Below are 27,189 nucleotides of genomic sequence, written 5' to 3'. Positions count from 1 at the left end.
GCCAGGTGTTTCGAGAAAAGTGTGTGTAGTTGAAAAGGCGGTTCTTTTCGAGATACATTTTTATTCCAATAAACAGTTAGTTTTAAACATTTTATTGTATTTTCATCATTCCCTAATATACTAAATAAAGTTCTTTTTGAGTTAGTGCTCCGGTTTCTTTCAGTGGCATTGCAAACCATGCCATGGTTCAGTTTGTAAAAGCATAAATTTTATCTTAAGGGTCGGTGGTGATTAACTAGCACATTCATCTACGACATGTTATAGTCCAATATCCTACATTTCTTCTATTTACTTTCACTTTGTTCGTATTATTACAAGCACAAGAGACGTAAGATCTTGTGGTCTGACGGTAGTGTCTTCTTATTTAAGAGCTAGGATGTCGGTGGAGTAATCGACAACCAATGACGATGTTAACCTCCTTCATCGTCATCCCACCATTTTGTTATCCTCTTACCTGCTCTCCTGTCATGGCCACTTATTTTTAAATTTATATTTGAATTTTTTTCGTACAGTTGTCCGATGAGTTATGACTACCTCTAAATTCTTGAAACGAGAGGACGTACCCATAAATCACAAATTACCTTCATTTCCTCATTGTTAAACTTATTGTCCATTACTATTAAAATTACAGAGTTATGGAGGCCTTTTGGGCCTTCCTTTTCCTCTTTTATCATTTCTACAATAAATCTTGTAGATTAAGCCTTCTGCATTCTTATTTTTCCAAGTCCAGACCACAAACCATCAGTGTTCAGGGCCCTAATTTCTATAAACGGCATGTTAAATTTTTCCCGTATCCGAGTAAAAACATCTCGGTCTTTCTTTCCTTCCATATTCTTTCTAAGAAAACTGTAGTGACGTATCAGGTGTCCAAACACCTATCCCATTCGGTTTTCTATTGTCTATAAGCTTCTCTTTTCCTGCAAATTCGTAACATGTCAAGACAGGCACCACCTCGGTGTCTAAACATAATAATGAAGGCAAATAAATATGTCGTTCAGTGTGTTCCCAACTCTTTAACCCATGAAGGAGCGTTTTTGAAGAAAAACAATTTGATGGGCCTGAGGCTTTCTTATTTATATTCCGTGTCATGTGGCATCAGACAAACCTTGTTTATATAAACGTAAATATTCGTATAGATGTAATTTTCTTTTGCGCATGCTTTTGCTGTCAAACGTACGGGGAAACGGAACGAGAGATTACTTAGACTCTGTGGATTTTAATTTTTGATATTTTGTGAAACTATAGGGATCATAGTTTAAAAAAGTCCCAAAATTCTGGGACCAACGCAGAGAGAAGATGTTAGCTGGAGGATCCGAAAGAACCAGAAGCTGGACGAAACTAAGTTTGAGCCCAATACTATAGGAAAAATCTAATCCGCAAGACTCTGTTGGTTCGGACATCCCAAAAGGATGCCAACTCACAAGGAGGTGAGAAGGCACAAGCAACATGAGACGTCCTAGTGGTCCATGACCGGTAGGTCGGCCCAAATACCGATGGAAGGATGAAGTAGAGAAAGATCTCCACTCTCTGCACGCACAAAACTGGGAGGATATCGCACAAGACAGTGCGCGCTGACGCCAACTTATATCGGGTCGCTGAGCCAGTGGAGTAAAGAAAGAAAGAAAGAAAATTGTTTATCCCGTTAATAATTTACAGCACAGTACACACACATCATATGATTTGGCAAATAATACAAATACAACTACACAAGATTTTATTGTTATTTTATCATTAAACAACAAGCCAGAATTTATGCTTGTGATTTCAGCATCTAAAACCAGTGTTATTTTGTTGATTCATTACTAATGTAAAATGTACTTATTTACCGATAACATTTTATTTCATCATCATCATCATATAACAGCCGGAAGACGTCTACTGCTGAATATAGGCCTCCTCCAAAGATTGCCAGACTAGCTGGTCGGACGCGAAGCGCATCTATCGGTTACCCGCCGCCGTTACAGGGTCATTCGTTCATTTAGAAGGAGGCCGTCCCACCCAACGCCATCCGTTTCGTGTTCACCATTCAAGAACCTTTCTGCCCCAACAGCCACCAGTTCTACGAGCTATATGCCATGCCCACTGCCAGTTCCGTTCTTGCACGGATCTCCTCATTTCTGATTCGATTACGTATGAAAATGCCGAGCATTGCCGGCTCCTCTTTTATGAGGCCTATTTAATATTATATAATGATATATAAACGAGGGAAATTACATTACATTACATTGGGTTTACTCTTAGCCTATGTAAAATGCCTTAAGTAGCGTTGATTTTCTTAATAAATAAAAAGGAATTATGCAAGTCAGAAGAAACTTTATATCCATGTAATAAAAAAGAAAGACATTCGATTGGCGTCGGCGGTGTGAGCGGAAGCGAAACGCGGTGCGTCTTTTTCGGTCTTATTGCATGGACTTAAGGCTTTTTATAGCCAGCTCAAGCCGATTCTGTGTTGATAAGTGTAATGACTCCCTATGGGATCAAAATAACGACTACGTAGTTCATTAGTAACTATAAAGATAAATCTCTGCAGTGGTTCTATGGTTAAGGCGTGGTATTCCAACGCGAGCCTACATTTTAGGAGGTGGGGTATGGGGGACCGCCCTAGCAAATTAATATGAATAAAATAACAACAGGCGGAGACAATTTGACACAGATCAGACGTCGATAATCGCCCGAAGGTGACTGACAGGACAGTGAGAGGCGCAGCGCGTTATTAAGTAGTTTCGACATAATAATCATTCGAAACTCGAGTCGAATGATTCTGCTTGGATTCAACTTGAAATGATTTGCCCGTTCGAATGATTAATATTATTAGACTCAACTCACACTGGCGCAGAGTCGAAGCGTCGTGACGCATCATATCTTTCGCCTATAGCATACTCCTATTTTCCTATTATTAAGGTATAAATTTGTGTAATGCAAATATGGACCCTTGGTTAAAGTCGAGCGGTTACAGTTTGTCAGATACCGACCACATCGTGATCAGGGCGCGCTAATGCGTGCGCAGTTGAAAAACAGAACGCGACGCGACGCTTCGACTCTGCGCCAGTGTGAGTTGAGCATTAGTAACATTCAAATTCGCGCATCGCTAATTAGCACATTGTAATAATATCTTTAGGTGTATTGTATTTCTTGCAAGAACGAAATTTAATAGTAAATACCTAAACCATTTTATCTAACAGGTTGTCCCGCTTTTCCTCCTATGACTCGCCTTAACTCGAGATAATGGTTAATTATAATCAGCCTATTTTACGTCCCTCTGTTGGCTACATGTCCCCTGTTATCCTCCTGTGTGTCACACGTTCTCTAGGCTTCAATACAATAGAAAATGTAATGTAGTTAACAAAGAAAGTGTTATAGTATTATTTATTAGATCATATCTACACTAATAGAGCTCCTTGTGAAACAGTTCGTCCAAAGAAGTACTGCCACCTTATCCATTTCTGCCGCCAAGCAGTAATGCCAGCGAACCTTACTGTGTTATGGTAAGAATGCTGGTGAAATGCAGGCACATGGGACTTGTCAACTTATGTTACAGAGTGACGGGAGCAGTGACAGTGCCTCTTAGGTCTTTGTGATTTAAATCTCTGAGTGATACTGCATTATTATGGATAGACGTGTCGCTTGCCACTAGGTGCACGAGGTGTTCTTCTTGTCACTTGGTAACATACTAAAAAATCAAATTAACATGCGAATATTTTATACATTCCTTATTTTACGTTTGATGTAGCTTTTAACTTTAAATGCATATTTAAAGTTCACCGCACCGCGGCAGGTCGAATCGAAGAAAACCATGAGCATAATTTTGATTTACGAGCGATTTTAACGCGGTTTTTTGGGTTTCGCTTCGCTTTTGAGGTGCTATTCTGAAGACATAGCTTGTTTGGATGTCGTATTTGTAATCTAATGTAGATGAGACCCAGTTATTGTACGTTTCATGTAGGTGGAGTACGTAAAAGTTCGAGAAATCATGTCCAAAATTAACCTGCTTTCGACGATCTTTTTGAACAAAATCGCAGATACTCAAAATAATGAAATACAAAGATAATAAATAATTACAAACCAGTAATTACACTGAGTTACAAATACTGTTGATATGTTTACTGCGCATCCTGAAATTTATAAATTCCTGGTACTTTTTACAAAGAGTACTTAGTATGACGTCGAAACAGTGTGAAATATATAAATTTATTGATGCACCGTTATAGCGTGGTCTTATTCATTGACGACACAGAAGTGATTGGCTAAAATCAAGAAAGTTTCGCTACCTATAGTGGTAGCGATACCCGCTTAGATTTGAACAGTAGGAATCGGCCATTTCACATTCGGTGTTCTGAGCCTAATTGCCATAGCCGTTTCTGTGTTCTCAGCTAAATTATCGTAACCATTGTTTTTACCGTTTATTATACCCAATGACATTGAAATATAAACAACTTTACGCTAAAGTATCAATATGTCTAAAAGGCATTAGAATAGACAAAATACTTCTTAAAAATATTTCTACTTTTAAAAATTACCGAGATAAAGTAATGGTTGGCTAATTAGGCTGAGAACACTGAATGTGAGAATGGCTGGAATACAGCATCGGATATATGTGAACAGGCCTTTAAATGTGTAGTGTATGGGAAATTCTTTTTGTGCAGTCTATGGTCGGTTCGGTGGTCCGTATTCGTAATGGTCTTGTGTCATCCATGTGGAATTGTACTTATAAGAATTAGTTATTAAGTTAACTGTATTGTACTCCTTCGCCGATTCGTCCACACCCACAACAATATTATATTTCATAGCCATGTAATATGACCAGATCACCTGACTGTGAAAATAGTTTATACGTTCCTACGAACACATAAATTTAGCTATGGCAAACTTTCTGATTAAATTTCTAATCATACCAGACTTAGTCTGTGAAACAACTTCCTAAGTACCACAATAAAAAGACAATCTAAAAGCGCTTCTACCAAATCTCGTAAATCTATAAAAAGGGACGGCATCCTCCCTTCAGCGAAAATTACGCAATTAAATATGCCGGACACGAGCATAGGACCCTATTGTTATCTCCAACTTCGTTTGTATTGGGAGGAAAGAGTGCCAGGAAACACAAGAGAGTAACATTTACGTTTTAGATTTGTTACGGGTTCAGTTTCTTCAAGAAACTAGGAAATGGAATAAAAATTAAAAGAGTTTATACGAATATTTCACTAGTACCTTTCGATATTGTTACTCGCTTGTATTTGCAATTCCAAAATGGCATCCATATTTGGGTAATCTAGTACAAAGTCGAAATTTTTTTTGTTCGAATTTTCATTACACCGAAAACCGAATTATAACGAAACAGTTGTTTTATCAGGATATGTTGAATGTTTATCGCAAAGACATGATTAGGTTCCGTTTTGATGAAATTAAGTTAGGCTTAAAAGAAAAAACATTTTCCTCTCAAAATCATTTTCGAGGTTATAAAATTTCGACCAAACGTTATTTCTGAAAAATGTCATTTCGGACCACTGATAGGTAACCCCATATTTGCCTTCAGAGGAAAACTTCGTACCCTTCAAAGTACGGTTTATTTATATCAAGTGACGGGACGAACAGTAACAGTAAGCTACGCATCTACCTATAACAGTTACAGTGACACTTAAAGCTTTACAAGTCAGAGATCTGAGGGGCATTGCACATTACGCACATGACAATGTTGACAACACCCATGTGTCTTCAAAACCCCTCATATTTCAGCTTGGCGGCAAAAATAGGTACGACGCCAGTACTTTGCTTTACGAACTCTCTCATAACGAGCTCTAGTACCCACTAAATTCCTTGTAATAAATACAAAATATCTAGCACTAACAACAAAAGCCAACGACGCCACGAAGTCCAGAAATATCTCAAGCATCTCGTTGCTAATGGCTGGAAGGAGCAGGCTCAGAACCGGGAGGCGTGACAGAATTCTGGTGTCGGAGGCCAAGACCCACTTTGGATCATTGCGTCACCGAAGTAAGTAAGTAACGACACAAAAGTGAAATATGAGAACGATTTGCTGGTGAAATTAAAAGCACATAGGATAGGTGTCAAACTTATGTGTCAAGGTGACGGGTGGAATGGCAGTGCTCCGCAGGTCTTTGCGATTTAAAACTATGAAAGTGGCACTGTAACTGCTATAAAAAAATGTGTATTTAAGCCAAATAGGTGCTGAAACTATTTTTCCGGATTTAAATCGCGTATGTTTGTTTTTTCATACAAACCGACGTTTCGGGCTCTTTACAGGTTCCATGGTCACGGTTGACTGAGGTGGTACAGTCTTCAACCAGTTATGTTTAATATTGATGCAAACCACCTTATTTTTTCACTATAGTTACAATAGTTATTAATTAAATACCTTATTTTTAATTTTACAAAGAAAACGGCCCTAAAAAAAAGAGCCCGAAACGTCGGTTTGTTTGAAAAAACAAATATACGCGATTTAAATCCGGAAAAATAGTTTCATTTCCTATGTGTAACAATCGCGAAAACCTAAGAACTCGACAAATAGGTGCTGTAGAGTCTCCTATTCATAACTATATCAACGTGTCCTACAATGAAAAGCTGTATAATATAACTCTCATAACTCTTAAATTGAAGAGCTAGGCTCATGTAGATGTAATAGACTCCATTCTGCCCCTTGTTTGACCTCCTTATAAGACGCCGTAGCCCTCACTTTTCTTTTGATGTAGTGTGTAACATTCTCGGTTGTTCCCCTTCACGTTTACTTTCCACTTTTCCATCGATCAGGATTTTAATGAACCTAACGATGTCATGTAATATGTCCTTGCAATACTTTCATAGTATGGCAGTAAGAAAAATGTAGTTTTCGTTGTAACCAGTACATTATCTAATTTGTAACAAGGCAGCCATTAAAGTTACGGGTCTACAAAAGCTATGAAACTGGATCTACTGATGAGGCTTGTAAATGAACAATGTCTATATGCCCTTACCCTTCGTAACTGAATACAAGTAAGCAATTAAGAATTCTGGTCACGAAAACCAACAATTAGGCTTGTATTCTTACTTTCTCTACCATGTGGAAGATTTATCTTATAAACAAAACGTATTTATTTAACTTTGCAGAAGATTATATGTATGTAAATAATCATTTTTAATTATAGTGTGAATAATAATTAAATATCCAAAATACAGTTTAGTAGCAGTATGGCTCGTTGTGAAAGAGCTCGTCCAGGGAAGCACCTTCCCTATTTCTGCCGCCAAGTAGTAATGTCAGTATTGCTGTGTTCCAGTTTTGAAGGGTAAGGGGCTGGTAAAATTACAGGCACATCAGATTTGTCAACTTATGTCTCAGGATGACGGGCGCAGTGGCGGTGCCCCTCAGATCTTTGCGATTTAAAACTCTAAGTGGCACTGCAACTGTAATGGACAGGCGTGTAGCTTGTCATCAACTTGTTCATTCACGTGATATTAAACAAAAAATATAAACGAAAAAAATTCATGAAATGTCATTATTAAAATGTGAATGCAGATGTGCTAAACCTTTATTCTTAACGGAGTTGGAAACGGTTTCATTTTCTACAGTTGTAATTATCTATTAAAAAATATGAATTTCCACAATAATGACAGGCTGGAATTCTATTATCGCACGAGTTCCGTACAAAATGTCGCAACCTCTATAAAACACAATGAACAACAAAATAAAAAAATTAAGAAATAAACAAAAACTTTAACAACACATAATTTAACAAACGCACAAGACAAGAAGATATTCCGAGTTCGAGAAACGAAACACGAGACAACAAAATGGCGGCACAAAAAATGTTTTTGATTTGAACTAGTGTCACAAAATTATTGATGACCGTAAACATAGACTTTTATTATAATTACTGTATTAAACGAAATTAAGTAAGAATATGCATTGCAATATGTGAATTGTTCTAAGTTTTATCAGATTACAGCCTGAAAAGAGTTCTAGTCGTTTATTATCGTCAGAAATAGGAAACTACAATTTGAAATGCATTTTTTCGGTAATTCCCTTTGTTTATATTATCATAATTGGACATATAATTATAACACTTACTGTGGATATAGGAAAGTGTTCTTTAGACACATCTTCAGGTCGTCTAAAGAAAACAAAGGCATTTAAATAGTAAGTTTTACCAGCTATGTCTTACAGAGTTGAGTTGTGGACATTAACAACAGGCCTCCTCTACAAATTTAAAAGTCGGTACTACCTTAGCTAGAATTCAAATTTATCCCGTATTAATACGGTTCATTTTGCCTGGGTCGAGTGGCAAGAATTTATTTCTTTACAAACGAAATTAAAACCTTTTGAAAAATGTATCCTATAGGTGTTCTATTTACTTCATTTTATAAAAACAAAATCATTAGTATATGTATATACAGAATTTTCTTGTAAAATTTGTTGTAAAGTTTGTGTTTTTTTTTTGTATCGTGAAAATTTCTAGGAATCGTGTTTTCACACCGTATACTAATCAGTGTACACGCTTCAAAGTCCAAAGTTATTGATTCAACACTCACTGTTATGCGGAGTCAACCAAAGCCAGTTGAGGTTGTAGACTCTTAATGGTTACCACTAAGGGCGCTAGGTGAAAAGATCCCGGGTTCAATTTCCGGTAGGACCAATCTATGCGTTTGTTCGAGCATTAATAATAACAAACTAGTAAAACAGATGTAAATCAGGGTTGTAAAAAATAAATATAAAAAGTGTGCAGTCTGCGAGCATGTCATGGATAAATCTACACATTCAATGAAGTTTGACCAGCCCCAGGTCCTTGCAAAAGAAGTCCATTATCTACCCAGGATGCTGCGAGAGGATATTGAAATTAAAAAACATCCTAATTTCCACAGGGAAGATGGTTTCTCCGTACCGCCAGTTTGGGGTCCATTATTTCCTCTGATGAAAATCCCAAACAGACATGACTGCAGTACTAATTAACGTTTTAATTTATTCTAATTTCCATTAGTAATTAATAACAAAATTAACTTAATAAAAATTCATATTGTTAAAATAAAATAATTTTAAAAATAATGTAGCGTAAATTGGAATGTGAATGTGGACGTACCCTTTTTCCAACAAAAAAAGAATCATGAAAATCGGTTCACAAATACCAGTAACATACCTACATACAACCATGGGACCTGTAACGGGCCCGAAACGTTCGATTGTTTGAAAAAACAAATATACGCGATTTAAATCCGGAAAAATAGTTTCATTTCCTAAATAAATATTGGAGTTTTCTGTGTCAATTTTCTTTTACTAGATGGCCTATAAAACGTTGATTTTCTTACACATTTTCTAGAATATATGCTGTAGTTACATCAATAAACGAGACCACTGCCCACCATTGAAATAAACATAGGTTAGGTTATAATATATAGTACTGTAATAAGGACTATAACCCCATTTCATCCCACGTTTATACCCGCCTTATGGAATTATGACGTCATCAAAGCAATCTTACCCCGTACGTTATGACTGTAGTTCTAAAACAAAACCATCACGTTTTGTAGGGAATGAAACCTACCAAGTGCGAGTAGCACTTGGATATGGAGTTCCATTTTGAAAACGTTGCATGGCATCAGTTTTTTATTAAATTGTAATGATTGGTGTTTATAAGTTTTTTAATATCAGAGCCTATTAATTATTACACTCATGAATATATTCACAGGAACGCTAAATAAGTATGGGCATTTCTCCAAAGCCGCAATTTTCTGCACTAAACTCCACTGCTACTACACTACAAAAAGCAGAGTGTATAATATAGATAGAAAGCTAACTGGAGAGCACAAAATCTTCCCAATAAACCTTTCGGACCTAATGGAAAAAAAATCCGAAATGCCTAAAACCTGACAACAGTGGCGTGTCCCGAATGCTGAATCACAAAGTGTCATTTTTCTCAAAATTGAAACCGTATATCAATATTACACTTTAGTTCACGTATAATAAATTAGATGATAGTACTTGTACTGAATTTCACAATAAACTAGACGATTGTTTTATCACAATACCAAGATTGGTGTGTGGCTTAGGCGGGAATTCAATGGTCGTTACTAATCACGCTACACATAACAAGTGATGCATTTTAGAAGCTTTGCAATTCGTTCGTATTATTCGTCCATCACGCCTCTGCGGCTGGAGAGAACAGGTGGATGATTTGTTGCCGATTTTAGAACTTTTTGCATGTATATATATGTTTCGGTAGATTTGATCCAGGTTGATTTTTGAATTCAGTGTATACGATATTTCAAACACTATATTTCATGGTTGTACGTAGTATTTTTTATGATATGTGTTGTATCAACTAGAATATAATTTCAATTTATTGGTTTTACAAGTATTGTCGTTTACGAATAATATCAAAAAATATATATTTTTTCATATAAATGTTTAGTTATAATGTTTATATCATATAATGTTTAGTTTCATATAGTTTAGGTATCATTGATTTTCACAATTTTATATTAATTACTACTTGCTTCCCACTGAAAATTAATAAGGAACATCAGAACAGAGAACAAAAATTGGAAATTAAAAAAATGAAGGAACGTGCTAGAAAAACATGATAAAAAGCTATCCAATTACATATGAAAGGTTTAAAGACAAAGATGGACAGAGGTATGCGAAGAAAAAGCGGAAGGATAGATTTTGAAGTTGCATGAACCACCTCGTCATGTATTTTCATACACTTTTTACTTTTCAGTAATGAAAGGTATTAATCGCTCAAGTTCCAAAAAATTAATTGCTTTGTAGCTACGGATTGCGTTCTAAATTATTTTTTTTAAAAGAGTTACGGAAATACTTTATGTGATTGAAAAAAGGTTGAACAGCCAAACTAAAAACTGATATTAATTAATAGTCATAAAGCGAAATTCGTTTGCGTTGTTCTGGTCGATTTAGAAATAAATTTTCGTTTTTAAAGCTTGATTTAATAGTTAGCAATTAGTAAATATTTATGTAGATTATTAATGTTTTTATTGCCTTTTTCATAATATTTTATACAAAAATTGTAACTTTTGTTGAATTATTCTGATTTTGGTGATAGCGGAATCCAATGGACCAAATATGTCATTAACGATTAAGAATCTAGTTGCCCAATTAACGGAATCTTATGTAAGTTTGACTTCTTTTTCCTTCCCGCTCAATGTTTTTCATGGAATTAAGAAAAAAAAATTGGACCACTGAAGTTAGAAAACTTAGCCCTTCTAGGAGATTTCTCCTAGAAGGCCTAAGTTTTCTGACTTCAGTGCCCATAACAATGTTCATACTACCGTCCACATAATTAAACTAGGACGTGTAATTTGAAAAAAGAATAACTTCAATCGTCTTTACTTTTCTATTAAACGTTCTGGTATGTGTGGCCAGTGGTTTATATGAAAAAATAAGCTAATTATGGGTGAGTTTTATGATACGAATGTCTATGATGAGCGGATATAATGTTTGTTGTTACTAGGTCTTAGTGGTGGAAGATAACTCGATTTTTTGGTAGTCATTGAGTAAAAGATCATGGATACAGTAAAATACGAATTACTAATACTTTTCAACGCTATCTAGCGGGATTTTCAGTGCCAACTTTTCAAGTCAATGATTATAGTTTTTATAGACTTTTAAAAAGGAGGAAGATGCCAATTCGACAATTTTTTTTAAAGTTTATTTAATTATGATTAAATACTTATTTTATGTGTCCTTTTTATGCAAATTAATGCAATCTTTTCAACCAACTTCAAAAAAGGGAGGAGATTCACAATTCGACTATTTTAGCGTGATAACTCCGGTATTTGAGAACCGATTTTGATGATTCTTTTTTATTGGTAAGACGGTACCTTGGTAGTGATCTCATTTAAATTTGACGAAAATATTCCACCTCTGAGGGTGGCAAACTAGGGGATGAATTCGGTTCCGCGCACTTTCAGTTAATCGATTTCAATAAAACTTGGCAAATAGATGCAATTCCACGAACTTTTGAGGTCGGTTTTTTTAATACTCTGTACTGAGATTATGGAGTGTTTAAAAAACTGTTCTCAAGATTATGGAAATATTTCAATAGTTGCTCCACTTCAAAATGGAGTAGAATTTGTTGACTGATTTGTGTAGAATATCAAGATCTTAAGATCACAACTATCATACTCACCATTTCCGGTACGGGCGTACAATAACTGTTTATAGATGCATAATTAAGCATAGTATTTAGTAGCAGTAGACCTCCTTGTGAAAGAGTTCATCCGGGGAAATACCTACTGCCGCCAAGCAGTAATGCTCACATTACTGCGTTTAGGTTTTGAAGAATATAGAATTTTGAAACTTGCCAACTTTTGTCTCAGGGGAACGGTTGCAGTAGCTGTGCTTCTCAAATCTTTGCGATTTAAAGCTCTGAGTGGCACTGCACAGCCACACGACTTGTTCGTCCAGGCACTTAGTAACATGGAAAAAATATCACACTTGGTGCCTAGGTATAATTAAACTTATGTCACGGTACCACGTGGGTAGTGAATTAATTAACACTTAGTTTTGGAAGTCCATTCGCTTTTAATTTGCTGTGGTAGGCACAAGGCATATCGACAGGTAATATGGAGTGCTCTTAATTCTCACTACGTTATGAGGTATACCAGAATCATATTATTGTATACCTTGTACATGTAGTGGTTTATTAGTACGTACTTAATGAATTAATTTAAACCGAGTTTTGGGAATCTATTCGCTTTTAAATTGCTGTGGTAGGCACAAAGAATCGACAGGTAATATAGTGCTCTTAATTCTCACTACGTTGTAAGGCTTATCGGTTTCATATTGTATATCTTGTATATGTACTTGTTTATTAATTTATTTAGGATAGTCGACACAGGAAACACTACATATGATTTAATTAAATGCTTCTACATTTAAGGAATCACAGCACGCAATGACAACAATAGAAAAAAGAGAAAATTATTGGAATCAATCAATACATACATATAACTAAGTCGTCATATCGATAACTCCAATAAACAATACGCCAACTTTTTTTTGTACCTGTTCTATTTTCATTTAGTTTCTTAATATTTTTTTTCACAAAATTGTACTTTTGTTTTTTTTTTTCAAATTATGTTTTTGTGACTGTATTTTATTTCACAAAATTCTTAAAAAATAAAGTTGGCGTAGTGTTCATTGGAGATATCGATATAGTCTATTTTGTATTCGTAATTGATTAAAATTGAGATCACTGAAATTTACCTTGGATTATATCGTCGAAGATTCTTCTGCAACGGTTCAAACCTCGACCTGTGTGGTCAAGTAGCTTGCACACCGGTTGTCATGATATCGCTATCTCCGAGGTCCCAGGTTCGACCCCGCCCGGGTCAATTTAGAAACTAACATTTATATTTTTAAGTTTTTATGATATCCAATCATTTTTGTGAAATTACGCCACTTGTTTGTAATAATTATTAATACAAAGATAGAACACTATGACAGAATGCCTTCCATCCGGCTGGATTCGAACGAACGTCTTCCAGCAAACCGTGCCAGACGCTATGCCAATTGGACATAGTTATGCAAACTAGAACCAACCCACAAAATGTCACTTTCGAGATAATTAGATTTTTGTAAAAACAGTGTGAAGAAATAAATAAGTAAGTTATTTGAGACAAACAACGAGAGTTATGTGTAGCATTGAGAATGATATAGGGAAACTATTATATTATATAGCAATAAATAGAAAACATTATGTATCTCATCATCTTATTTAACGAGAATCATGTTCTAGTTTTCGTAATGAAAACGCTAAAGATCTACAGTACTTCAGTACATGTGACATGGATCCATGTAGCATATTTAAAAAAATACATTATATGAAGTTAAGCAGCTTGGTGGTGGTTACTTATTCAGGGCTTGGTATATTGCCAGGATCTTTTGTGAGCGGGCAAAGAACACGTCTGGTGTTCTACCTAAATACATAACCCAATTTCACCCGAGGTGTGGGTTGGTTCTTGTTTGCATAACTATGTCCAATAAAGCCATGGAACGAACCAGCGGACTTTACGAATTTTTCAACGTGCTTGTTGTAGATCATTGTTTTTGGTTTAAATGCTTTTTTGCCGTAGAGGCGCCAGAGCAACGTATGTGATATTGTTGTCTAATATATGTATAATAGATCAATGTCTAAGTGATGCGACTTAAAACAAGTACTTATACTTCCTACAGAGCCTTTGCAAAAGCGAAATGACCGAGGTTATTTAATACTGAATTACATGAAGAATGTGAACATTGTTGATTAAAAATTTATCGTACCCCGATGGAAAAAGGTCGTAAAGTATATGTGTATGATACATTGTAGTCTTTGACTGGACAGGTTTGGATAAGTTAAAGTTATTGAGTAACTAACGTACATAATCATAACAATAAATGTACAAATGTCAAAACTTAAATGATGAAGTTAGGGATTTGTCATTTAATAACTTTTTTACATAAAAAAACGACCTCAAAAGTTCAATGAATTACATCCATTTGCAAAGTTTTGTTGAAATCGGTTACCGGAACTGCGCGAAACCGGATTTATGCCCTAGTTCGCCACGCTGTGAGGTGGAATATTCCTTTGAAAATGTAAATGAGACCAATACTGAGGTATCCCCTTTCCAATAAAGAATCATCAAAATCGGTTCTGAAATACCGGAATTATCGCGCTACATACATAAAAAAACAGTCTAAGTGTGAATCTCCTCCTGTTTTGAAGATGGTTGAAAAGATTGCATTAATTTGCATAAAAAGGACACATAAAATATTTAATCATAATTAAATACTAATAAAATTACGTTATAAATTGATTATGGACATAATCGGAGGGACTCGAAAATGTGATATAATTTTTTTTTCCATTAGCTTGATAGATTTAAGTACAGTTGTGAATCAATTCATTTAAGAATCCGTCTTGATGAGAGCATGTCTACTTCAGAATTTGAATCTTGAGAATTTTAAGTGTGCCTTGTTAACTTGGGTATTTGTCCAGAAGTGGATCTGTTCAATGCAGTTTGCCTACTTTAAAATCTATCTAGTATCTAAAGAGTTAAGAGTCAGTTGAGAGCATGTCTACCTAAGAATCTAGAACTACTACTAAAAGAACTACTCACTGACATAATGTGCACACTGTTCATCTTTCAAACAAATCAGAACTATTAACGTTTGTTAAATTTTGATTTTGGTCTACCTGTCAGCTTACGAAAACATGTTTTGGTAATTATTAACATTTATCTATTATTAATGTACCAGAAACTTGTTCAAAAGAAATAATAAATAAATACTGCTAATAAAATTATTCATCATTAGCCTCCCTTTTGCCCAAGGCAAAATACGTTATATGTATTATATTTCGTCTACTAAAACGTTAATTAGTGAAAGCACTGAATAAAAAATTAAAATCTTTCAATATCTTTAAAAGCTCTTTTGAAATTCTCGCAACCATCTTTGAACATGGCGTCACAAAATGGATGGATTATACAATATGTGTCGATTTTAAAATAATACGTTCTGCACGTTCTGCAGCATAATTTTTTGGTTGAAGAAACTGACGTGCGGTTTTTTCTCTAATAAGAAAACGAACGAATCAACTGAATTATTGTAATTGCACGTAGACCCTCGATATGCGCGACTTTTGCCTAGTTGCTTGATGTGAGTTGTGGGAACCACGGACACATGTCTGCGACCTACTGAATGCAACGACTACTCTACCACCCGAGGGAATTATGGATGCATTTTGAAGTACCATGTGCTGAGGACCTATACCGTTGGTACATAGTCCTCCTTTGGCCATGACAATTTATTACCGTGAACCGCATCGTGTCAAAGTTGCTGTTGACATTAAATCATTATTTCTGTTTACTGTTTTAATTCAGCGATGTCGTGGAACAAAAAGTGCAGTGGCAAAATCGTTAGGTATTTCCCTCTTTATATAATTCGTAGCTTGTACTAATTCCGGCAGTAGTATATTTCTGTTTTCCTTTTTATATGTGATATGTGGTAATTTGTTCATTTTCTAAACCCTGTCGTAATATACTTTATTTTCCTTTTTATATGTAATGTGAGGTAGTTTGTATATTTTGTAAATCCTGTAGTGGTATACATTTGTTTTTCTTTTTCATATATGTTGTGCGACTTATTTTCCCTATTTTTGATTCACCATAAACGCTCTTTTTGTAGAGGCAAAATTTGTCGTCTGATTCGAGGCCCAGTCTCGATCCAGCGCAGCTCATACCCTGTTTATGCTACAGTTTCCACTATGATATTATTTTTATATGTTGTTCAAAAGAACCCCGTACTTTAATTTAAGCAAAAAATAATGGCAATATTGTCATAATATTTACCTAATTTGAATGTTGTACATCATTTTAATTAAAAGTCATATTTAGCCATCTTAAAAAAAAATTATAAAATAACTCATCCTTTATTATTAATACAGTATTTTCTTTTTTTTTGTGACATCAAGCGTTACATGCCGTCACTCTAAAACAGAAGGCTGTGAAGGTAAAGGGTGCTAGTGGAATTACAGGCCTTGTCAACTTATGTAAGTCTCAAGATGACAGTGGCAGTGCCTCTTATAGCCTAGTGATTTAAAGCTTTAAATGGCACTGCAATTGTTATAGACACGCGTTTCGCTTACCACGTAAAAAACGTAGCACTAGAGCTCCTTGTGAAAGAGTTCGTCCAAGGAAGTACTGTCACCTTACCTATTTCTGCCGCCTAGCAGTAATGTGACCATTACTAACGTTCCGGTGTTAAAGATTAAGAGTGCTGGCGAAATTACAGGCACATGGGACTTGTCAACTTGTGTCTCGGGGTGACGGGCGCAGTGGCAGTGCCCCTCAGATCTTTGCGATTTAAAGCTTACAACCACGCTCATGAATTGGTCGTCTCGTTTTCTTGTAACATAAAAAAATATTACAGGCATAATAACTTATGTCTCAGGGTGACTGGCGCAGTATGTAGGTATACACATGTATTATGTTATAAAAAACAATACGGTGATTACAAAGAGACTTCAGAGGGCCTACCATAACCCTTTCAAAAACAATCTTATTTCAATGTAAACTTAAAGTAAGTTTAAAGTAAGTTATTATAATGTTACTCATATTAGTACCATGACAAATCTGTCAACCAAGTAATATATTATTGCTAAAGTGTTTGAAAGAACGAATGATATTCCAATGTTGTCTATTCCTTACTAAATATAGGAAGAAACCATGTATGAACCATAGATTTAGTATAAATCTATGGTTCATACAGCGTCATTTTAGTATAAATCTATGGTATGAACTGTAAAATGCCATCTCTTACTTTTTTGATGTTTCGAATCGTAGTATAATGTTCAAGTACTTAATGTTATTTACATTCAAAGAATTTTAACTGTTAAAAAAAAGAAAAGTATGTAATAACAAAATCTATCGTTGTTTTCAATTGTTTTTCCGCAGTTTCATGAAGTAAAATAAATAAAACAAGCTGAGTCTTGATAATTACGTTGTGAATTCGAAATTATAGTCTAGTGTCAACTGTTAGTTTCGCCGTTGGAGCACATAGATGTCGCTGTTATAATTTTACCAAATAAACATCGTGTATTTTTAATCATTAAAAATCAGTACTTAGACAATAAATTCGAAAATAATATTATTTTCACTGCGTCCGAGTAACTATTTTAAGATTGTTAAATTTGACATAACATCAATATTACATTAATGTCAAAGTCGCGTCATAGTACGAACTGAGTGAATGAATAGTCACAAAGCTGCCAATAAAACATAATAGATTTAACTTGACCTATAATAAGCTTACTTTAAGCGCGTCATGGTACGAAAAGTCGATGTAAGGTTAACGTAATATTATTTTAAGAAGAAGGAGGCCCCCAGGAAGAAAGAGCGCTATCAACTTTTTAGTTATTAACTTAAATGAAATTATCTCGTAAGAATCTTAATCAAGAAGACCTTAAAAGCCTTAAGTTAAACAAGTTTAAGCGGCTAATTGCATTTAAGTAATTTTGTTTAGCAGTTATTTAAGAACGTTATGCAATCCATCCTTAAACAAGATACCATAAAAAGTCAACGGCCTATTATAGACAAACGGGTAAACCTCTCAAAGATCAATACTACGACAACGCTTTATTCTTGCCACGTCAGTTTGAGATAAAAACACGCCCTGTCAAGGTTATTCGAAGGGAACTCGCAAAAACACCATGGGATAAACTTCCAAATTATTATTTTGAGATTTTGCTGACTATGCGGATATGAATTTTTTTGTCCATTACGTTAACACGTTTCTTATTAAAACGGATATTTTACAACAGTAATGAAGGTTGAAGTTACGACGACATTACATTAAAGGCCGTGATAGCCTGATTGGTTTGACCTTTCGCCTTGCAGAAGCCGTGGGTTCAAATCCGGGCTAGCACCTCTTTTGAGGAATTTATGTACGAAATTTAATTTCAAGCTTATCATGAGCTTTTAGGTGAAAGAAAAAATAATGATGGAATCTGTACATCGAAGAAGCTTCACAACCCGAGAGGAGACCCGTGACCTGCAGTGGGATGTGTAAATGGGTCGATAGTGATAATGATGATTTGTTTATGTTTATTAATTAAATTCTATCATAATTTATTTGTGGAAACGGCTGTATAAAAGGTAACATGGAACAAAAGAACTATAGTTCAATGTGTCCGGCCAAACATTTGACACACAAATATATTGAAGATATACCTCTATAGACAATACATCAATACATATTTTTATTCATATGCACTTCAACAGGCTAAACTAGATGATACATTTTTTCTTTATAATAGCACATGAACGTGCACACATGTTTTTAATAAATCTGTCAGTATTTTAAATAATAATAATAATAATAATAATAATAACGCTCACAATCAACATAGCCCCGCACTAGGGAAACTGTCGCGGGTGCCATGGACACACACATAAACAAATTACACCCAAACTCACGAGAGAAATAAATGTAGGCCATACAAATATTTCTCCCGGCCCGGGAATCGAACCTGGGACCTCTGCGTGGCAGTCCGGCATGGTAACCGTTCGGCCACGGAGGCAGTTAAAAATGATAAAAATGCGTTGATAGTTATTTGGGTAAAAATCAGGAAATTCTCAAATCGACGCGAACAGATTTTGATGATTCTTTTTTACTGGAAAGAGGATATCTCAATATTGGTCCCATTTAAGTTCGAAGAAAATATTCCACCTCCAGCAAACTAAGGGATGAATCCGGGTTCACGCACTTACCGGTAACCGACTTCAATGAAACTTGGCAAATAGATGTAATTCCACGAATTTTCGACATCGGCTTTTTATAAATTAAAAAATTGTAATAACCTCCAGTTACTATCTTGCCACGATATGACTTCTTTTGTTGGCCAGCCAACTCAGGTCTTTCGAAAGGTTATTTCTAAATATCGGAAAGGTGATAGGAAGTCATTTCGTAGAAAGAGTATCGACCGCCTATTACAATCAAAATATACATAATTTATAAGCCTACTATTCTGTCTAGATTAAGATTTGTAATTTAATCACAAAGGACAGAACACATAAGACAAGTAGCAGTAGAGCTTCTAGTAAAATAGTTCGTCCAAGGAAATACTGGCACTTTACCTAGTTTCAAGGATAAAGGTGAAATTGCAGGCACATGGGACTTGTTAACTTATGCCTCAGGGTGACGGGCAAAGTGACAGTGTCCGTCAGATCTTTGTGATTAAAAGCTCTGAGTAGCAATGCAACTGTTATGGACAGACGTGTCGCTCACCACCAGGCGCAGAACTTGTTCGTCCCGTTATATAGTATCATAAAAAAACGTAAAGACAAATAATAGGTAATATGATATATGTTCATTAAAAACCACTGTAGGTAGTTTTCTAACGAGTAGGGACGGGTGCGTAGGAAGGCTAATTGACACGCCGGTGGTCCCAAGACAGTTATATAATCCGACAACTAACGAAAAGAACAAAATAACTGAACTAAGAGGACAATACTGTCTCACGGGTGTAGGAGAATATTATTTACTTTCGAAGTTAAGTCGACGGAATTTCGATCGAAACGTCTCAATACAGTAATAACACTAGCTAATAATTGTAACTTTTTCATTGAAAAAAAAAAAACTACAACAGAAGTTTGCTTATTGGCTTTTTTCGATTTCCATGAAATCCCCTCATTAGATTCTGACTCTAGGTGACAATGAGACATTTCACGAACTCCTTTGTACATTTTACACTTTTTTCTGGTGGTCATAGCGACGGTGATTTGTTGGTTACATGCATTGTGTCAAATGAAAAGTCGACTTTCACTTGCGGAAAATATTTTTTTAATTTGTGATAGCCGAAACAAACCTGGAACAGCATCGTCGGCATCAGAGACCGCCTTGAGAGTATACCCTTTCAAAAAAGAAAGAACTTTCAAAATCGGTGCACAATAGATGAAGAAATTAATGAGTATAAAATTTGAGGATATTCCTCGATATCTATATTATCTCTTCATTAGATTCTGACTTGGTAACAATGGACCACCACGAGAGTGCACCCTTTTAAACAAAAAAAGAATTTTCAAAACCAGTCCACAATTGACGGAGAAATCGGAATACATACATAAAACATACATACAGCCAAACGTATAACCTCCGCCATTTTCTGACGTCGGTTAATAAAAAGCATTTTTTATACAAAATACACTAGTCGGCTTTTACTAAGAAGTTAAAAACTTCTATCGCGTTTCAAAATACCGACGGTGAGGGCCGGAACTAAACATAATATAAGGATACCAAATATTAAATGTAGGGTTATTCATTATACCCCTTACAAAAAAATTTGTATCACAAAGTAATCCTCTGTATAGGATGTGTGGGTATTATAATATGTATTGTAAGATGATTAACGCTTTTTTCCTGTTTTTATAATTAATTTAGCGTCGGTTTAAGCATATCTACTTTTCTACGTTAATACGTGAAGTCGTTATCAACTACACGCAGTCGTGGTCTCGGCTGCATGAAGTCGATTACGACTTCACGCAGTGACTGCAAACATGCAGTCAATCTGTTAGGAGCCTTAATGGAAAATGCGTGTAACAACTTTTATATATTAAAAAAAAATTATACTACCAAGTGACGGAATCAACAAGTCGTGCGCCTGGTGGTAAATTACACGCCTGTCTATAATATTTGCAGTACCACTTAGAGCTTTAACACGTCACAACAGTCAAAAAATCTGAGGGGCATCGCCACTGCATCCATCACCCTGATACATAGGTTGACAAGTTCCATGTGCCTCTTATTTCACCTTTATCCTTCAAAACCGGAACACAATAATGCTCACATAATTGCTTTGTGGCAGAAACTCTTTCCTGAAAAGTAGTAATTTTACAGATGTGAACTTATTACACCAATAAAGCTGGGAATTGTAGAGTCGGTGGATTAAAGCACATGAGTAAAAAAGGTGCTTAATTTTTTAATATATGTATAATTACATTTTTTGTTTAGTTTATAATGTTATAATGTTGTAAGATGTGAAAAGAATGGCAAATTTAAAAAAGACGCCACTAGAATTTAAGTTACAAATGAATGAAGTAACAAATTAATTTGACTTATGTGTTTCAGCAGTCAGTAGATGTATTAATTTAAATGAACGATGTTGGTTTTTTGTTCATGTGCTTTAGTCTGTCGACCCTAGAATTATTAGGTATCTTGGTGACAAGCAATCAAGTAAGTAAGTAAGTGCTTTATTTCCATAATTTCGAATTGTTAAGTGACAAATAGGAATAACATTTCGCAAACAAATAAAACATTTAAATCGTCGACTACAAAGAACCTGCAATGTGTAAAAATATAAAACAATACAAATATAATACAATAAATAATGAGTTCTTTGGATTTACTTGTTTATGCAAGTTGACAAAAGGCGAAGAAGTCCACGTAATAACATCCTTGAGATGGTATTATGATGACGTCGTTTTGTTTTCTAGGAATTTAGAAAGGAAAACACTTTAACTACAAATTCATTCATTCATTGCCAGATGATTTGATTTTCGGTAGAAACACCACCATCGTTGTATCATCGACTCGCCATAGAAGGGAGAATGCCAAACAATTGCAATGGCAGTGGAGTAGTAGCTCTATAACTAGTCACTGATAAGCTATTAACTAATGTTTATGTTTGGCAGAATACCAAAAGTACAGTATCATGTCTAGACACTTTTGTAGAGTCGTAGAGTTCCATGTGAAAGAGTTTTCAAAAAGCGATACTATTCAAAAGTTACGTCTAATTGTGAAAAATTATTTATTTTTTTAAATGTAACCAAGTGACAGAACAAACAAGTCGTACGACTGTTATGGAGGTGACACATTCATAACAGTTGCATTGCCAGAATTTTAAATCGTAAAGATCAGAGGGGCACTGCCACTGTGCTCGTCACCCTTAGACATACATTGACAAGTTCCGAGTGCCTGTAATTTCACCAGGTCACAGACTGCCTACCTACAGTTGCAGCGCTACTCAGCAGTAGGAACCATTAGGTCGGTGACAAAAAGGGACATGCTAGATTTTTGAGAACCGGGTGAAGACTGTGCAAACGGACAGATCTGGGTTCAGGACCCTACTGATAAGGTTTTTTTTATAACACCAGGTGATGGGACGAACAAGTCGTGCGCCTGGTGGTAAGCGACATACCTATCCATAAAAGTTGCAGTACCACTCAGAGCTTTTAATCCCAAAGATCTAAGGGGCACGCCATTGCGTTCGTCACCCTGAGACATACGTTGACAAGTCCCAAGTGCCTGTAATTTCACCAGCAACCTCATCATATAAAACAAAACGCAGTAATGTGAACATTACTGGTTGGTGGCAGAAATAGGTAAGATGGCAGTACTTCACTGGACGAACATTTTCACTAAATTTATTATGTAAAAAAACCCCGGAGGCACTACCCAGAATACTCAAACTCGAATAAGTTTTCAAAACCTCCTTAACTAAACAGGTCAAAGCTCTGACTTCCTCATAAAGTCTCCATAATGTTTTAACCACAAAAGGTCGTTACTAAAACAACATTAAATGCTTTTTTAACATACACCACCACTATACCGTCAGTGACGCATATTTTCTCTACTTTGTGATTTTAGCGTCGTCGAAACATAATTTTACTTTTCTTGTGAAATTTGCAGCTCTACAGTGTAAACTGCACCAAGTAATTTGAATTTAAGGCGAAATGTAAATAGACGTTAAAACAAGAAACGTTCCACGCAGACAATCTAAAACACTGTATTCAAGTATGTAACTTTAAGTTTATTTCATATAGTGAACAGTAATGTTTGCTTTTTATTTACTTTAAAAAATGCACCGTAACACTGTGCAACAAGAATCATAACTGCAGTTTTAAAACGACTTTGTTTTAAAGAAATTGTAACTAAGTTTATATCACGATGCTTTACTACCATGATATTCAACTTTTTTTTTGTGAAATTACTGTACTACTTTATTATAATTATTAATTCAAAGATCAAGAACTAAGAATAATTCCCTCGACACGGCTAGATTCGAACCAGCCCCTTCAGCATACTGAGTTACGGAACAAACCAGTACACAAGAAATTTGGTAAAGTAAAAATAAAAGGTGCTGTGTACTGGGACTTTAGTAAAATTAGCACACAGTAACTAAGATAATATGACTGCTTCCGTGGCCGAACTGCCTTGTATGGCCTACATTTATTTCTCTCGTGAGTTTGGGTTTCGTTTGTGGTTGTCTATGTGTGTATCTATGGCACTCGCGACACAGGATTTCCCTATTGCGGGGGTATGACTATTCCACTACTTTGTCATTTTTTCTTTTATTTTTCACACACACACACACACACACACACACACATTCACACACTCACACACACAAGCACATTACAAGTCCCACATGAAATCTATCACGCTCGTACACTTCTCACTTCACTCTCTTGGAACAAATTATTATGATTTTCATTTTTCTTATAAAGTATTCTTGAATATTCTTTTATCATGTCCGTAAAAATAACATGCATTGTATCTCTGTGACACTGGCGGGTCGCTGGTATTTAAAGCTTAGGTACGTTTTTTTAAGTGCCAGCTTCATGTGCCATATGTTTTGATTTTTATGGACATTTTGCGAATATCGAGTTTAATAACATGGATGAAATTTTGAAAGCATGCTGATGGGGTATCTGCGACGAACGATTTGTTCGTTGTTTGTGTGTTGTTTGTTGTTTGTTGTTGTTACAATAAAAACTAGTCAAATGAACATATTTTCCTCCCATCATGTTGCTAATCTATATTTTCAGGATTTTAATGGATAACACTCATTTAATATAATTTTCACTTGAACTGAATACATTTCGTAAACTTAATTTCATATAATTATCGTTTGTAATTATATTCACATTTATAAAAACATTTTATACGAAGCTTTTTTTATATTACAATCATTTTATATGTTGTCAATTCAGATAATTTTTACGAGGTGTTTAATTGCACCTGTAATGTGTGCACCTCAGTTTGTAAGGACAGTTATGCCGCGGCAGCGGCCGGCAAGTGCCCGAACCTAATTTTGTTTGCATTTCCGAACATGTTTTAAGTCAAATTTATTTCAGTTAATTATCTATTTATTTATGTAAACAGTGGTTCATAACTTATAATTTAAAATGTATGTTAATTAATGATTGATATAAAAAATGAAATTATAGAATGTAAATGTATAATAAACGGTCGTTATATTAAGTGTATTGTGATATGAAAATTGTTTACATTAAATGAGCGGTATGTTAAAAATATTTATGTGATACATTACACGTCCCTAGAAAATAGCGTTATTACAATAAATTTTAGTATGTAATCTTTCGAAATACATATAAAGAACTTCTAAAAACGTCAAAAAACTACCTGTGTCGTTTGGTGCGTAAATAACCGCTAACGTTTAGTAACCACGAAATTGAATTTTATACTTTTTGAACGAAATATTTCATCATGGATAATTCTATTGCAGATCGTACAGAACCTATTTGAAAGAATCAAAGGCTTAAGGCTCAAAAAGCCGACCCGAAATATAATAAAATAATATCTGAATTTAATCATCATATTAATTTACTTTTGGGAGTATTTACAGCAACATTTCTATTTCTCTTTATTTATTTAGGTCAACTTACTCTTGGGAATGTTTAGAGCATCGAGTATATAACCAGAAGTAGAGACGAAATAAGGGCCATACATTCCTGGTACCGTAGACCGGGGTTACTTCGATTCTTGGGATTACTTTGATCAAAACTTCCGTTTCACATAAAACTACAAATTGCGTAAAAGACTTTAGGCAGAATTTTTTTTCGGGTGACAATACTGATAAACAGTCAAGTTCATTTCTGCGGGTGCGCTGGAGATTTCCCTGTATTTTATGTACAAAAACGGTAAGTTTTACGTTAAAACCTATTTTTAATTAAAGCAATGAAAATGAAAATGAAAAAGTTTCATTTTCCTTTCATTTTTCATTTAAAACAATGTGTTGCAAAACTTCATGAGCAGCTCAGTGTACGTTAGTATCATGATTTTTTTGGATAGAATCTAAAGAGTATTATACATTTGTGAATTCATAACAAAATTTTTATTGTTTTGACCTTAAAGCTTCTGTTAAGGCGTCGGTTTATTTTATGCGGGGTGTTATCGATAGGGTGCATGGTGTGAGATTGATCAAGTGTCAAAGTCACCCCAGCCGCTAGCTGGAAAATTTGCTTTGTGGCTTGGCTTTTAATTTTTTTTATATTATTTATATTATTTGTTTTTCAGAACGATGCCACGAACATATAACTGAAAACTAGGTTCCCCCGCAAGTACCGAAATTACTCAATAGCCAGGTTAGAAGAGGCATTGAGTCATCTTGGGCGGTAAGCTAACCATGAGATCACAGCTTTATAATATATGTTATGGAACTATGTATAATAAATAACAATCACTAATTAAAACAAAAAATTAATATGACAGAACATATTGGTAGTTTTATTCGATCAAAGTTAACCCAAGATATAAAAATAGCAATAACTTTTTCCCTGTTGACTGATTTTTTTTTTTCTGTTTTAGGATAGTAATTGAGGTTGGTTTCAATATTCATGCTAAAAAAGGGGGTTTCAAAGTAACCCCAAATCAATTAAATTTTAATCACGCTGTTTTTTTTTCTCAAAAAGTATTGAAAAATTGTTTGTCCTTTTCATGTTTTTAGAGAGAACTATTAAAACCGATAATTCGATTTTTTTTTGTTTTAATAAGAAATCACAGGATAAAAAGTTACAGATGTTTCAATTTCAAAATTGATCAAAGTAACATCGGGTTACGGTAACTAATCAGTAATACATCATTTATAAATATCAATTCTCGTTTGCACTGAAATATAGACAGCTGCCAAAAACAGACCTGTGTGTACGTCTCCGTTTATTCCAAAAATATTCTGTAATTATTATAATAAACATAATATCTCTAACAATGGCGTGCTATTCCATTCGCTGGTATGGGGAAAAACAGCAGAATCAAATTTCATCGGTAATTAAATACGTAATTTCGCATAATTCGTCCATTGTATATATAAGTGGTCGATTTGATGTGAAATAATTGACGACACCTATTGACGACACCCGTCAATTGTTTCGAATTCGGGCTGGCCAATCGGAGCGCAGTTGTCACAGTTATGAATAGTTTTCAAAGAAATTAAATGACATTTCGTCTCTATTTCTGGTTATGTACTCGATGGTTTAGAGTAACATATTTTTTCATTACTCATTTTCTCATTACTTCTTTAGGAACACAATAATTAAGAAGGGTTAGAAGTATAATGCGCAGGCAATACCGCGAACGAAACTAAGCTAACTTAACTTAGGTCACGTAACCGGGGCATCTTTTCGTGCTTCTGTTCACACCGCGAACGAAGCTAACCGAGCTAACTAAACTAACCCAACGATCTCGCTAGGTATGTAAAATATGTCGCCGTTCTGCCGCCCTTCACCCCCCCCCCCCCCACGCATCCATAGCTGTTGCATGCAACTACGCGAGCTAACCTAAGTTAGCTAGCTTTGTTCGCGGTATGGAATGCGCTTAAAACTACCAGAGTACCTGTGACATCGTAGCTCTCAAGTGGAGAGTGGTAGGTCTCGAGTGAAGCGTTTTTTTATTGAAGGCTAATTTAATTAGGA

Source organism: Hyposmocoma kahamanoa, unplaced genomic scaffold, assembly GCF_003589595.1.
Source record: "Hyposmocoma kahamanoa isolate Upper Pololo Valley unplaced genomic scaffold, ASM358959v1 120, whole genome shotgun sequence".
NCBI lineage: Eukaryota > Metazoa > Arthropoda > Insecta > Lepidoptera > Cosmopterigidae > Hyposmocoma > Hyposmocoma kahamanoa.
Note: the sequence above shows the minus strand (reverse complement) of the source record.